This window comes from Molossus molossus, unplaced genomic scaffold (assembly GCF_014108415.1).
Source record: "Molossus molossus isolate mMolMol1 unplaced genomic scaffold, mMolMol1.p scaffold_m16_p_6, whole genome shotgun sequence".
In the NCBI taxonomy this organism is placed as follows: Eukaryota; Metazoa; Chordata; class Mammalia; order Chiroptera; family Molossidae; genus Molossus; species Molossus molossus.
In genome coordinates, this window is record NW_023425399.1 from 86,687,221 (window position 1) to 86,698,469 (window position 11,249).

At 36.9% G+C, this 11,249-nt stretch overlaps 1 pseudogene; it reads left to right on the plus strand.

Moving 5' to 3' along the window:
* Positions 1 to 5,305: 5,305 nt before the first annotated feature.
* On the plus strand, positions 5,306 to 6,072 carry LOC118619269 (annotated as a pseudogene).
* Positions 6,073 to 11,249: the final 5,177 nt, after the last annotated feature.

The window sequence follows — 11,249 nt, forward strand, 5'->3', positions numbered from 1 at the left end:
GACAATTGGAAACATAATAACATTTGCATCATAGGAGTCCCCGAAGAAGAAGAAAATGAGCAAGGGTTAGAGAATATATTTGAAGAAATAGTGACAGAAAACTTTTCTAACTTGGTGAAGGGAGAAGGCATTCAAGTTCAAGAAGCACAGAGAGCCCCAAGTAAGAAGAACCCAAACAGGCCCACACCAAGAAACATAGTAATTAAAATGCCAAAAATTAAAGACAAAGAGACTTCTAAAGGCAGCAAAAGATAAGCAACAGGTTACCTACAAAGGAAACCCCATAAGGCTCTCAGCTGACTTCTCACAGAAACACTACAGGCCAGAAGGGAATGGCACGAAATAATCAAAGTCACGAAAAACAAGGATCTGAATCTAAGACTACTCTATCCAGTAAGGCTATCATTCAAAATAGAAAGTCAAAAAAAAGAGCTTCCCAGACAAAAATAAAAAAAGGCTAAGGAAATACATTAGTACCAAACCAGCACCGCAAGAAATGTTAAAAGGACTGCTGTAATTAGCAGAAGAAATAGGAAGAAAAATAGAACCACACTAAACAAAAGTGGCAATAAATAAGTACAAATCAATAATCACCTTAAATGTAAATGGATTGAATTCTCCAATAAAAAGACACAGAGTAGCTGATTGGATAAGAAAGCATGACTCATATATATGACGTTTACAAGAGACCCACCTCACAACAAAAGACTCACATAGGTTGAAAGTGAAGGGATGGAAAAAAATCTTCCAAGCAAACAGAAAGGGAAAAAAATCTGGGGTTTCAATACTTATATCTGATAAAATAGATTTCAAAATGAAGTCCATAACTAGAGACAAAGAAGGTCACTACATATTATTGAAAGGATCTATCCAACAGGAAGATATAACCTTGATAAACATATATGCACCCAATATAGGAGCACCAAAATATATTAAAAATCTTCTGGAGGACTTCAAAGGAGAAATCGACAGGAATACAGTCATAGCAGGGGACTTCAACACCCCGCTGACATCACTGGATAGATCCACTAGACAAAAAATTAGCAAGGAAACAGAGATTCTAAATGAAGCACTAGACCAAATGGATTTAATAGATATCTATAGAGAATTACACCCCAAAACTACAGAATTCACATTCTTCTCAAGTCCACATGGGACATTCTCAAAGATAGACCACATGTTAGGGCACAAACTAAGTCTCTACAAGTTCAAGAAAATTGAAATCATATCAAGCATCTTCTCAGATCACAATGGCATGAAACTAGAAATCAATTGCAAGAAGAACATACAAAGACATTTGAACACATGGAGGCTAAGTAGCATGTTATTAAACAGTGAATGGGTCACTGAGAAGATCATGGAAGAAATTTAAAACTTCCTGGAGACCAATGAAAATGAACACACAACAACACAAAATCTATGGGATGCAGCGAAAGCAGTTCTAAAACGGAAGTTCGTAGCATTACAGGCCCACCTCAAGAAACAAGAAAAATATTGAAAAGACTATCTAACCTCACAACTTAAAGAACTAGAGAGCAAACAAAAAGAAAACCCCAGAGCAAGTAGAAGGAAGTAAATAGTAAAGATCAGAGCAGAAATAAATGACATAGAGATAAAAAAAAAAAATTCAAAGGATCAATGAAACCAAGAGCTGGTTTTTTAAAAAGATAAATGAGATCGATGGACTCTTAGCTAGACTCACCAAGAAACAAAGAGAGAGAACCCAAATACACAAAATCAGAAATGAAAGAGGAGAAGTAACAACTGATACCACAGAAATACAAAGGATCATTAACAAATACTGAACAATTATACGGCAACAAATTTGACAATCTAAGCCAAATGCACAAATTTCTAGAAACACATAGTCTCCCAAAACTGGACTGGAAAGAGATAGAAAACTTGAACAGACCAATAAAATGAAGGAAATTGAACATGTAATCAAGACTCTCCCAGCAAACAAAAGTCCAGGCCGGGATGGCTTCACAAGGGAGTTTTACCGAACATTCAGAAAAGAACTAACACCCATTCTCCTCAAACTATTTCAAAAAATGCAAGAAGAAGGAACACTCCCAAACTTGTTTTATGAGGCCAGCATAATTCTAAATCCAAAACCAGAAAAAGACACTACGAAGAAAGAAAACTACAGGCCAATATCCCTGATGAACATAGATGCCAAAATCCTGAACACACAACAACACAATACTAGCAAATCAGATCCAGCAATACATCAAAAAAATTATTCACCATGACCAAGTGGGATTCATCCCAGGGATGCAAGGCTGGTACAATATTTGCAAATCAGTAAATGTGATACACCACATAAATAAAATGAAAAATAAAAACCACATGATCATATCAGTAGATGCTAAAAAAGCCTTTGACAAAATGCAACATCCATTTCTGATAAAAACGCTCAGGAATGTGGGAATAGAGGGATCATATCTCGATATAATAAAAGCTATATATGAAAGACCTACAGCCAACATCATACTCAATGAGCAGAAACTAAAAGTATTTCCCTTAAGAACAGGAACAAGACAGGGATGCCCACTTTCGCCACTCTTATTTAACATAGTACTGGAAGTCTTAGCCACAGCAATCAGACATGAAGTAAAAATAAAAGGGATCCAAATTGGAAAGGAGGAAATGAAACTGTCATTATTTGAAGATGACATGATATTATACATAGAAAACCCTAAAGACTCCATCAAAAATCTACTAGACTTAATAAATGAATTTGGCAGAGTAGCAGGATACAAAATCAATGTCAAGAAATTATGGCATTCTTATACGCCAATGATGAACTCACAGAAAGAGAAACTGAAAAAACAATCCCATTTACCATCACGGCAAAATATTAAGATACCTAGGAATAAACTTAACCAAAGAAGTAAAGGACCTATTTGCAGAAAACTATAGGACATTGAAAACAGAAATAGAGGAAGATATAAAAAAGTGAAAGCACATACCTTGTTCATGGATTGGAAGAATAAACATCATTAAAATGTCTGTACTACCCAAAGCAATCTATAGATTCAATGCAATCTTCATCAAAATACCAACGACATATTTCACAGAACTAGAACAAATACTTCAAAAGTTCCTATGGAACCAAAAAAGACCCTGAATAGCCACAGCAATCTTGAAAAAGAAGGACAATGTAGGAGAGATCACAATACCAGATATCAGGTTATACTACAAAGCTACTGTAATCTAAACAGCCTGGTACTGGCACAAGAACAGGCACATAGATCAATGGAATAGAACAGAAAACCAGAAATGAACCCAAAACATGATGCTTAATTAATATTCAACAGGTGGCAAGAACATACAATGGAGTAAAGGCAGCCTCTTTAATAAATGGTATTGGGAAAATTGGACAGCTACATGCAAAAAAAATGAAACTAGACCATCAACTTACACCATACACAAAAATAAACTCAATGGATAAACGACTTAAATGTGGCCCATGAATCCATAAAAACCATAGAAGGAAATGCAGGCCACAAAATTTTGGACATCATGCACAGCAGAATTCTCACTGATACATCACCTAAGGCAACAGAATCAAAGGGAAAAGTGAACACATGGGACTACAACAAACTCAAAAGCTTCTGCACAGCAAAAGAAACAACCATCAAAATGAAAAGGCAACCCACTGTATGGGAGAGCATCATTGCCAATGATACATCAGATAAGGGGTTAATTTCCAATATATAGAGTGCTCATACAACTCAACAAAAGAAAGACAAAGAACCCAATTAAAAAATGGGCAGAGGAACTAAATAGACACCTCTCCAAACAGGACATACAAATGGTCAAGAGACATATGACGAAATGCTCAACATCACTAATCATCAGAAAGATGCAAATTAAAACAACAATGAGGTATCACCTTACACCTGTCAGAATGGCCACCATCAACAAATCATCAAACAACAAGTGTTGGCGAGGGTGTGGAGAAATGGGGACTCTAGTACACTGCTGGTGGGAATGCAGACTGGTGCAACCACTATGGAAAACAATATGGTGTTACCTCAAAAAATTAAAAATTGAACTGCCATTTGACCCAGTGATGCCACTTCTAGGAATATACTCTCAGAAGCCTGAAACACCAATCAGAAAGAATATATGTACCCTCATGTTTGGAGCAGCACTATTTACAATAGCTAAGATCTGGAAACAGCCCAAATGTCCATCAGTAGACAAATGGATAAAAAAAGCAGTGGTACATATACACAATGGAATACTATGTAGCTGTAAGAAAGAAAGATCTTTTATCCTTTGAGATGACATTGAGAGACCTGGAAAGTATTATCCTAAGCTAAACAAGCCAAGCAGAAAAAGACAAATACTACATGATCTCACTTATTTGTGGAATATAATGAACATAACAGTCTGAGGAATAGGGTACATCCATGAGGTACATATATTCTTTCTGAGGGGTGTTTCAGGCTTCTGAGAGTATATTCCTAGAACTGGGATCACTGGGTCAAATGGCAGTTCAATTTTCAATTTTTGAGGTAACAACATATTGTTTTCCATAGTGGCTGCATCAGTCTGCATTCCCACCAGCAGTGTCCTACAGTCCCCTTTTCTCCACACCCTTGCCAACCCTAGTTGTTGCAAGAGCTTTTAAGAGCATTAATAGGGGAGTTGAAGCCATTTGAAACTAAAAGTAATACCAAATCATAGAGTCCAAAAAAAAGTAAACAGACATAGGAAACTCATCGATTGCTAGGCTATTAAAATCAGTGATCTATAGATTCTTTAAAATGAAAAGATTTGCTTCTGTTTTCAGTATGGTGAGCTAAGTGTTCTACATCAGTCTAGTTTATATCACTCTTAAATAGTAGAGCAATGCCAAGTTCTAGAGTATCGATTTCTTCCTGGACCATTCCAAAAATGTAGGAGCAGCTAGGTCACCATATGGTCCCAGGAGTATGTGCCGTATCCTTCTAAGGGTCCTGGGCACTTACATTCCATCTTCCTTGAAAATAACTTAATCAAGTTTAAAACATCATGTTTTTATCAAGTCTAAAATATTATTGAATATTATACACCATTATTTTTTATATACACTAAAAAAGAAAATTCTGTTAAATGACATGCCATGACACATCTAATTTCAGATATTTTTAAATGCAATAAAAAGTTTGTCTTAGAATTAATGAGTATAGTCATTACTTTCTTATTATAAAAAAGTAATCCCTAAAGATTTGTGAAAGACCATTTGCCTCTGACAAATTCCCCCATCCAGGTCACTGGAACACCAAGATCGCAGAGCAGACCCTCACTGACCATGTTGTCTCAGGCAGTACTTTCTGCTACCACCACAGTCCCCTCTCTGAAGAACACAGCCATCCTTAATCTGGGTGTATTGCATTCAACATGGATCTTTCACGCTGAGCAGCCAAGTCTTGCTCCTGTACCACCTCTTCCTGAATGTGGAGGAAACATTCATCATGGGCTGATCCCTGAGGAATTCTTTCAGTTCCTTTACCCTAAAGCCAGGGTAACAGGACCCTATGTGCATGGAACTGGGCTTATCTTATATTTTCTATCCAAAGATATATATGCGATTACCCCATAGACTATCTCTGCCATATCAACAATAAGGTCGATTGTCTATGTGATTAAAAAAATATGGTGCCTCAATTGGGGAATTTGCCGATAAACTCAATGAGCAAAAAATTGTCCAACTAGAAGAAGCAAAACAAGCTCCCATGAAAAATATCCATAAAGTAAAGCCACAGCAGGAACTGGCTCAAAAGTGCCATTACTTCTTTCATGCCCAAAGGAATAACATTTCTATGGCCTGGAAGGTTACTTACCAGCAACAGCTGCATAGAGTACACAAGGAGGCAAAGAATTGTCTGGACTGTCGTATCTTTGTGCAGAATATGATTCATCAAAAGAACAAGAGAACATGATAAAATGGGTAGAGAGGCACATGAGGCAGAGCATCTCTGCACAGTGGGAAAAGGAGACAGTTGCCAAGTGCATTGCAGATCTAAAACTGCAAAGAAGGCTCAAGCACAGCCAGTTCTGTGCATCTACCCTGATTGACAGCTAGAAATAGTTGACTGACTAAATGGAATCTAGGCTGTGTGACAAAACCTTTCTATACCACTGTCTACTGGAGTTACAGTTTACCCCACCTAAAAATGAAAAGCTTGTGGTAATTGCAGGGGGGAGAGGTGATGGGACATGGAAGAGGGTATAGGGGGGATAAATGTTGATGGGGGAAAAGTAAAATAAAGAAAAATAAAAATCTTGAGTTTCATCTAGAGAATTAAAACAATCTATTGGTCATTGAGATGTTTCTTGTCCTTCTTACTCTGCATTTTGAGTTGTTCCATGATCACTTTTGAATAAGCAGTTTACTTTCAATAAAATTTGGTACCTGACTAAAGACTACCAGGTTATAGTTTAAATTTGTAATTAATTCTACTATCTTGCAATAAAGTGACAGTTGAAACAAGAAAAGAAAAGTTATTCCTTTTTGTTGAAAAACTGGGGGGAAAACTGTGCATTAGCAGAAACATGGTTGAAATATAAGAGTTAGTGTAACTGAAAATCCAGAGGAAGGACACAGGTTAGGGTTGGTTTAATTCAGGGCTGAAGGCTATCTCAGCAGTCTCTTTCTATCTGTTCTGCCTTCCATGGTGTCAGGCTTCCTGAGACAAGCTTCTTTTGCAGTATCAGTTCCAGGTTTTCCATCTGTACCCCACTCTACACTGGAGAAGGGCTCCTAACCTAGCACTCCAGGCAAGAATTCTAAAATCCACCGGCACTGCTAAGATCATCCAGGTCATCTCATCTCACCTCACCTGGACTTTCACTGTTGCTGGGAAAAAGAAAATGTGCCTGAAAAGTACATGGACTGAATGCAGAAGGAAGTGAATACCTAAGGGAGAAATCTGCCTATTGCTAGAACTAATAGGAAGAATTGGGAATTGCTTGAAAGCTGTGATGTAATTTTATGTGATGTAACATCATGTCTAGGCTATGATGCCCAGTTGTCTGGTCAAGCATGAGTCTAGATGTTGCTGTGAGGGTATTTGTTAGGTGTGATTAAAGTAATTGCCCTTCATAATCTGGGTGGGCTTCATCCAATGAGTTGAAGCCTTTAATAAAAATGACTGAGGTTTCCCAAAGAAGGAATTCTCCTCACAACTACATCAGCTCTTCAGCCTTCAGCCTTCTGGATTTCAGACTTGTGAGCCCCCACAATCATCCTACAATAGCAAGAGCCAACACCTTAAAATTAATCTCTCTCTCTCTCTTAATAAAGAGATAGAGACAGAGATACATACAAAAGAGAATAGAAATTCCCTATAATCCAGGAATACCATAATTTTAAAATATTTTCTCCAATGTTATTTATTTACTTTCTATGCATAGAAACATATGGAAACATTTTACTCAAATGACATCATCCTGGATATACAAGATTTCAAAACTTTTGAATCTTGTCTTTGTCCCTTAATATGTTAAAGTAATCATTTTTCCATAGCCTAAAGTATTTTAATGTGATTTTTTTTTTTTACCAGTTACCAAAAAATCCATCACATAACCAAACCATGATCTGTTTAACTATTTGACTATTTCTGGGCTGTTTTAAAAAATGAGTTCATTTTATTCTTTAAATACATAGCCCTCTATTCTGATGTGAGAAGTCAGCTGGGCTCTGCCTCTGGTATCTGAGGTCTCTACCAGTCGGGATCAAAAGTGTTACCTCTGAACTCACCAAGTTGTGTACATTAAACGTACAAATTTTGTACTTTGTACTTGGTTCCACTTGGTGCAGGCTAGAACTCATTATGAACAAACAGCATGTTGCCAATTCAGTCTTTAGCCACGGTGAGTCTGACCTGGCATCAAAAAATATCACTATTCTGAAGATAACCACAAAGATCTGTATTCAGGGATGTATACTCCTGTCCCTGATCCTGTCATTATTACTATTAAAAGCACACACTTGTTTTCACGTAACATGAGATGTTTGTGACTTGTCCAAAATTTGTTTAATCCTATAAGATCCTCATAAGTGAAAAGAGAGAAAAAAAAAAAAGCAAAGAAAATAAAAGGAGGGAGAAGAGTTTTGAAGGGGCCTATGTGGACTCTCATTAGGAGCATATTCTGCATTCTGTATTTACTTCTGATTATGAGATGAAACTAAATGTGCACTCATGAGTGGTGATCAGGATGGATGTTCTTGAAGAACAAAGAAACACATGGTAGCATGGCAGAGCATGTTAGCATTTCTCCCAAGCACAATTGTCTGGGGAGTTTCAAGGCCTGACTTTCCCACCACTACAGATTTCACTCTCCATCCATTATCCTTGTGTAAGGAGGCCTGATCTAAGTCCCTGGAGCCAACATACACTCCCAGCAGCTGGATTTCTCTGAGATGGTTAAGTGGTATTTTTCCTAGTTACCCTTCTCAGATTTTAGATGGGGGGAAAAAACATATCATGAAATGGCAAGAATTAATTTGTTGATTTGGTTAAATGTTATTCTAGCAATGCCTTGAAATGTAGCATATAATTAGTGCTTCAGTGGTACAGATAGTCATGGTCTTTAAGAAATTGATTTTTAGGTCTCCTGTTCTATTTTATTATATTTTGTATTTTGTATTTACTTACTTGTGCTTATGAATACTGGGTTTTGTTTTTAAGACTAAACTTAACCTTCCTTCCTAAATATTTCTGGGAGACTAACGTAAGATATGTTTGTGGCCTTTAGTATATCTGTAAGCTAAAATAAGATTGAAAGGACTTTTCTCCTAGATGCTGAAAGAGTAAAACTTTTTGTATGTATCAAACTAACTGTATCACAATAAACTTATATTAAACTGAGTTTTATAAATGGAGTTGCTAAATTATAGAGAAATAAAACAATATGTTACAATTTAAATTTTAAAAAATAGAAAGGAAGATGATTCAAATCAAGACATTTATGAGTCTATTCTGTTCCTTTATTTATTTATGCATTCATTCAATCATTCAGAGATATTTATTTACCATCTATTATGCCCTAGACACAGTTCTTCACACTGGAGATGGAACGGTAAACAGAATGGACAAAAATTCTTGCCCTCATGGGGCTTCCATTCTAATGGAGAGAGATAAACCCCTGCATTAAAAGTAATTTCATTTTAATAAAGAAGACAACATACATGCTTGAGATGATAAATAATACAATGCTACAAAACCATGATATAAGAAATTGAAAAATTAAAGCTACTATAAAATCTGTATCTCCAAGTTCTCCTGAGCCTCAGATATATATTTGAAACACCCACTAGTCATCTCCCAGAATCCTCTGGGCACCTCCTACTTAACGTGTCCTAACCTGAACTCTGTATCTTGTTCAATATCCCATGTCCTCATGTTAAGTAACAGTTATACCATTCAGACTGGCAAGCTATAAACCTGGGAATCAATCAATCAGTCTCTCTCTCTCTCTCAATCTCTCTCTCTCTCTCTCTGACGTCATTCTGCATACACACTCCTGTAAGTAAAACATTTCTTATCTCACACATACACATTTATAGATTATAGTGATATACAACTGCATTAATATATTGTACACATAAAATATACCATAAAAATTGAAATTTTAAAGGGTGAGATAAAGATGAAATACACACTTTAATCTATTTTTTTTTCTTTATAGATTTTAGAGAAGAGGGGAGAGGGAGAGATTGAGAGAGAACATTGATTGGCCGCCTCCTGCATGCCCCCCACTGGGATTTGGCCCACAACCTGGGCATGTGCCTTGACCAGGCATCGAACTGGTGACCTCTTGGTACATGGGTTAATGCTCAACCACTGTGCCACACCGGCCGAGCTATATTCTGTTTCTTATTGATAGACAAAATCTTCTGCTATCACAAAAATGTTATTTAGTGAGAATAATGTGGTTGAATATGCTTTATAATTTTTTAAAACTTTTATTAGCTTGTGATAAAGCAATTTTAAATCTGGTTCTAGTGCAGTTTATTTTCATGTTTGGTTTGATGGCTGTCAGAGCTGCAGAATACATCTCATAGAGAACCACATATACAAACAGATGGAGTCTATCATTGGATGAGCTTATGAAATTATGATACTCATTTCTCAAAATTATCCATGAATCTTGCAAGGGTCTTGTGAAAATTTATGTTTGTATTACTCATGTCTTTTCAAGGCATTTATCCATTTTCTGAGACCTTGAGTAGTCAAACTAGATAATATACATAAATTCATTTAACCCCATTTAACTAGGTACACATAAACTGCTAACAAGCTGCAGTTTGCTTTAAGAATGAGTGAGGGGGTAAGGGATACCCCTTTGATGTTGTGGATCTCAACCCTTTTCTCAGAATTTGATGTACCTGATAAATTCTTCTTGTCTGTTTGACATACAGAGCAAATAAGGGCATCAATGTCAGTCCACATGTAACTTCTTAGTCAACCCTAAGTACTCTGTCATATTTTCAGATAGAAATCCAAGTTTTCATACTTTCCTCCCACACCCCAGTGTATTATCTCATACAACTCTAGGGTATTCTCACCCCATTTTGGAGACCACTCTCCCATGTATTACATCCAAACATCTTAGCTGGATACACGAGGCCTTTCTTAGTCTACCCACACTGATCTCTCCATTCCACATACTCTATCCTTCAGCCACATTGTCTCATTCTCAAATCTCTGATTGTATCTTTGCTTTCACATTTTCTTTCTGGAATACTCTGCCCACAACTCTCCCTCACCCCAAACCATCCTCACCTGGTACATTCTTCTTCATCCTTCAAGACCCAACACAAATGAGAGCTCTTCTCTGATGTTGTTCTTGACTGTCCAGTGTTCTCTTAGCATTTTGTTAAATATATATATATATATTTATATATATATGTGTATATATATATATATATATATATATATATATATATACAATTAATCCTCACCTGAGGACATCTTTGCATTTATCTTCAGATAGAGCAGAAGGGAGAGAGGGAGGAAGAGAGAGAGAGAAACATCGATGTGAGAGAGACACATCGACTGGTTGCCACCCACACAACCCCAACCGGGGCCGGGGCCAAACTGCAACCGCAGGAACCAAACCCAGGTCTCTCTGGTTCATGGGCTGATGCTCTAACCTCTGAGCCAAACCAGCCAGGGCTTTGTTCATATATTTTAACACCCATCAAGCCAACTGTGCACATATTCATCTTTCCCCGTGCTGTAAGCCCC